The following is a 5,685-nucleotide window of genomic DNA, read 5'->3' on the forward strand; positions in this document are numbered from 1 at the left end:
GAATCCAGGGCCAGTGCTCTATCCACTGTGCCACCTAGCTGCCCCCCCCCCCAATTTGTTCTTTATTCTTGAAGAGGACAACGACATTAAGAGGTGATGTCATGACCTGCAGTGAATTAGATGTAAGTGATGGAGGGCTAGGCAAAGTCATCATCTTCACTATCTCCTCCAGAGCCATCTGGGTCCAGTGACAAGACATGTATCAGGATGACTAGAGATAGCCCTGGATGTTTTAAGTCAATAGGCGTTAAGTGACTTGCCCAGAGTCACAGAGCTACTAAGTATCAAGTGTCTGAAGCTGGATTAAAACTCACATCCTGCTTTCTCCTGGGTCAGTGTTCTATCCACTGTGCCCCCTAGTTGACCATCCCTTCAGACAAGCACACTTCTGGCTCCCTATCTTAGATATATCAATGAAGGCATGGCCATCAACAGTTATAGTAGTAGCAGCAACAGACTGCTCTTTCGACTCTATTCTGCCACTCTTGTTAGCTATAGTCCAGTATTTCACCTGGTCTCCACTGTGACCTGTCTCCACTCACTGTCCCTTACAGCCTCTCAATTCTTGCTTCCCTCTCCCTATTCAATTCCTTTCCCTCTGGCTTGGATCTCCATCACTCCCCTGAAAAGTGTCCCTTCTAGTCACTAAGGACCTGTCATTTTCAGTTAAAGACTAGATGCGGGGCCAACAAACTATATTGTGTGGGCCAAATCCAGGCGTCCACCTGTGTTTGGAAGAACTTGGGAGCTAACCACTATTTACAACATTATTTCCATGTATTTTTCAGTGACTTACAGCCTTTGATTAACCAACCTGAGTCTAACTGGGGACTATCATTAAGTCACAGCAAGGTTCTTACAGACACATATTAATGTGCCCTATTTCAGAGGCCTGTGTACATGTCTGGTCATGTTGGAGGTTTACAGCACTTAATAATCTCACCATCTTTTTTTTTTCCTGTCCCTACCAACTCAAGACACCCTGAGATAGGCAGCACATAATTATGACCATCAGACTAATTACCAAGTCGGCAAAAAATGAGAGGGATCAAAGTCCCACTCACAGTTATTTGTTTTAGAGTAAATTAGTGGGTATTTAGAATGGTTACTATGTTATCAGATCTCCAATGACCACTCTCTTAAATTGAAAGGTTTTTGCTCCCAATAGCAACAAAATACCCAGTAGCCAGAGAAATAAAGCCTTTGGAAGAAAAAGTCCCAAGTTCCAGTTTCATATGCCAACCAGTTTATAAAAAGTGAAAAAGTATGGTGCCAGGACCTAGGCTCGCTCTCTCTCTCTCTCTCTCTCTCTCTCTCTCTCTCTCTCTCTCTCTCTCTCTCTCTCTCTCTCTCTCTCTCTCTCTCTCTCTCTCTCTCTCTCTCTCTCTCTCTCTCTCTCTCTTCCTCTCTCTCTCTCTCTCTCTCTCTCTCTCTCTCTCTCTCTCTCTCTCTCTCTCTCTCTCTCTTTGTCTCTGTGTGTGTGTGTGTGTGTGTGTGTATGTCTCGCTCTGTCCATCTCCCTCTCTCCCTAACATCTGTAGATAGAAACCAGGAATAAAGGGTCAAAGATTTTGAAGAGGAAGGTTTCCTTGTGTGAACTTTAAGACAGGTACACCCGTGCTTGCTTCAGCAGCACATATACTAAAATTGTAACAATGCAGAGAAGATTAGAATGGCCCCTGCCCACCTGCACAAGTATGACACTCAAATTCATGAAGAAAGGTACAGCAACTTGAGTTTTTCCCAGGATGCTGGAATCTTGGAAGGTTCTCATAATGTTTTCAGTTCTACAGCAGCTCAGAAAATTGAGATTTGTGCATATGTGTAAATAATAAATTAAAATGAGAACTCCCCAATGGATCCACCACATACAATGCCGGTTTGTACCTTCTAGACACCGTACTTTATGACAATGTTGCTAAAATCAAATAGAAACAAAAACCTATGGGACCCAAGATGACTCAGGAAAACATAAATTAATATTATACCTGTGAAAATTTTTAAAAATTTATTTTAAAAAACGATTTCCCAATTACATTTTAATCTGGTTTGCGTCAGACTCTGCACTGACCTTGATACTTGTGCTTTAAGCCACTTGGGACAGTGCAAAACTTTCCAGTCATGACTCTTCCTTTATGTCCTGAGGCCCCATTTGGCAGATTAAGAAACTGAGAATCAGTAGAGATCAAGAGACCAATTCTAATTAACACTATCAATCAGTAAGCATGCCTTTAATAACTGTAATATGTAAGGAACATAAGTGACATTCAATATCAGGAGCCAATTATTGATTATCCATCAAAATCTGGAAAGAACTTCAAAAACTATCATGACAATTCCTCATTTAACAGATGAGAAAAAGACTCATGGAGATAATTACTTTCCCAAATCCACATAACTAATGAGCATCTAAGGTAGAATTTGAATGTGAGCCTTTTGGTTCAAGAGTCAATATACTCTTTTGGCTTTGACCTATTCTCCATTTCCCCTTCTCTATGCCTAACTGAATAACTCTTAAATAGCAGAATCAGTATTCAAAATCAAATCCTAAAATTCCAAGAATATTATTTGACTACAAGTATCACTTTACCCCTTTATAGGATAAAGCAAAACAGAATAGACTGCGGGATTTGCACTAGGGGATTCGGCTGAGGTCTGCATGTTAGATTTCCCCCACAAAGGAACTCACATTTAGGAAAATTTTCTTTACTAATATAAGGCTGTGTCTACTCTGTAACTTACATGCTTTGTTATCTGGGTACACTTGTAACAAGTATTAGTTAAGTTATAACTTAACAAGGTGTTAAGTGACTTGTTTAGGGTTTAATAAGTATCTGAGAAGGAGAAGTGGTACTCAAGTCTTTATAATATCAGGAGACTATTCTCTATGAACCATGATGGATGGATATCAGGGAACTTGGCTTCAAATCCTGCCTTGCACACTTATTATTATGTGACATTGGAAAAATCATTTAAAGTCCATTTCCTCTTTGGAAAAATGAGGCAGTAAGAATGAAAAATCTCTATGTCCCATGCTATCTCTAAGTTTCTGATCACAGCATCCTCTGATTCTACAGAGGGCCTAGCATGCAGCTTGTCTTTCAAACTTAGAGTGACCAAAATCTATATTATCTGGATCCCCGTATGCACACTACATGTGGCAAACAGTGAGAATTTACTATATTCTTGTAATGGGAGATAATATTATTATCATAATATTAGGGCAAATTCACTATATAGATATCATCCTCAACTTCTGACTCTTACCCTCCTATTCATTCTTTTGGAAAGACCTTTCAATATTCCCTTTTTAATATTATTCACATAGACCTCTTTCTTTTTTCACTGTCAGCATCCTGGGAGGGGAAGCTAGGTGGCACAGTGGATAGAGCACTATCTGTTTAGTCAGGAAGACCTGAGTTCAAATGTAATGTCAGATACTTACTAGCTGTGTGATCCTGGGCAAGTCACTTAACCCTGATCACCTCAAACATCCGGGGTCATTTCCAGTCATCCTGATGTATATCTTGACACAGACCCAGATGGCTCCAAAAGAGAGAGTGAGGTTGGTGACTTTGGACAGCCCTGCCTCACTTTTTTCAATTCATTGCAAGTCATGACACCACCTCCAGGTTTCATGGTTGTCTTTGAGGATGAAGGACAAACCTATTGCAATAGTCTGCTAGTCTGGTTTTCCATAAGTCTTTTTACCCCCCGCCCCACTCTGTCTTCTACTGAGCTATGAAAATGATTTTTCCTAAAGCATACTTCTGATTATATTACCCCCTTACTTAATAAACCCCAGTGTGTTTCCTATAATTTCAAGAATCAAAAAATAAAATATTTTGGCATTTAACTGCCCCCATCCTAGATTTTCAGTCATCTCACACCATAATCCCATGACCCAGTGACACTGGCTTCTTTGCTATTCTTTGGACAAGATACTCCATCCCTTCAATGAGGACAAAAATGGCATCAAGGTCAGATACCACATTGATGTTATACTATTTAAAACGAAAATGCTACAAGCCAAGACTAAAGGGGAGGAAGAGTTGGTGCATGATTTTTTGTTCACAGATGATTGTACACCCAATGAAGCCTCTGTAGATGAGATGCAATAAAGTATGCTTCAATCCTCTGCTGCTTCTGCTAATTTTAACTTAATTTTAACCTAAAAACACCAATAGGTTCTCCACCAGCTAGCACCACAATATGTCTAACCATTGGTTACAGCAATTGTAAAATTTTGAATACTGTGGGTAAGTTTATTTCCCTTGGCAGTATATTTTCTAGGGGTGGACAAATACATGATGAGGCAGTAACATGCTTTGCCAGCAGTAGCTCAGTGTTTGGCAGTCTCCAAAAATAAATGGGGGAGAGAAGAGGTATTAGCTTGCCTGCTAAACTGAAGGTCTACAGGGACATTGTGCTGATCTCATTGTTGTATGCCTGTGAAACCTGAATAGTATACCAATACCATGCTTGGAAAATTAATTACTTACATATGAATTGTCTTTGTTATCTTCTTCTGAGATTGTATTTTGATTTTCCTTGTCACCATAGAAAATTTCTATGGTCTGCATTTTTTTTTTGTTTGCTCATTTTCCCAGACTATTTCTTGACTTTTAACTCTTTGTTAAAGGGAGGCACTGCTTCCAGGGTGGAGGATGCATTGTCTCAAGCTTCAGGAGACTTGTGCAGCTATTTTCAGAGATACTTCTAGTGTTTGTAAGTTTTTAGTTCTTCCAAAGTGGTATTATTTAAGGAGAGTTATGTTTGCCACTCTCATGTCCTGTTCTCTGGTATACAAGCAACCACAGGCCTCCTTTTCTGCCCTGGCACTATGAACAGAGTCCTTCTCCACTGTGGCAATAAGCTTTTGTGTGCTTGTGCTCCGCTCTTCCCTGTGACCACCACCCATGACTGTGACCTGGATTTAAGTATGGGCAAAACAACAGTGTCCTGCCTCAGTGCTAGCAAAGAGGCCCCCGTAATCTACTTCTGTTCATTTGTTTGACACACCCCCCCATACCATCTGTGGGCTGAATTCCAGAAGCAATTGCTTCCACTGCTGATTCAAAGGCTCCCAAGGTCTGCTCCTGCATTGCTGGGGCTGAGGCTGGGTCTGCACTGGGCTGTGCTCCACTTTCACCCCAGTACAATACATCTTCCCTGCCATCCTTCTAAGTTGTCTTTGTTCTTTATTTTTTGTGGGGCAAAGAGGTTTAAGTGACTTGCCCAGGGCCACACAGCTACTAATTGTCAAGTGTCTGAGGCCAGATTTTAACTCATGTCCTCCTGAATGCAGGGTCAGTGCTTTATCCATTGCACCACCTAGTTGTGCCCCCAAGTTGTCTTTGGCTGCTAAATTATTAAACCCCATCTTTTTGTGGGTTCTGGTGCTCCAGAAATTGCCTTATGGCATCATTTGAAGGTTTTGGGAGGGGTCTTGGGGAGAGTTTAGGCAAGTCACAGCCGTTCATCCACCTTCTTGGCTCTGCCACTCTTGTCCTTCCAACATGAATTGTCTTAGGAAGTTTCTGAAGCTCACCTGGCAATATAATGCACCAAACACTGAGGTCCCTTCTCAAGATAAACTGTCAAGCATTCAAACTCTACTACAGAAAGTACAATTCTAATGGGCTGGCCACATTGCTCAAATGTCAAATATATGTTTGTCTAAAA

At 40.9% G+C, this 5,685-nt stretch overlaps 1 pseudogene; it reads left to right on the forward strand.

The window, feature by feature from the left end:
* Positions 1-1,617: 1,617 nt before the first annotated feature.
* LOC122745011 lies at positions 1,618-1,742 on the forward strand (annotated as a pseudogene).
* Positions 1,743-5,685: the final 3,943 nt, after the last annotated feature.

This window comes from Dromiciops gliroides, chromosome 2, assembly GCF_019393635.1.
Source record: "Dromiciops gliroides isolate mDroGli1 chromosome 2, mDroGli1.pri, whole genome shotgun sequence".
In the NCBI taxonomy this organism is placed as follows: Eukaryota; Metazoa; Chordata; class Mammalia; order Microbiotheria; family Microbiotheriidae; genus Dromiciops; species Dromiciops gliroides.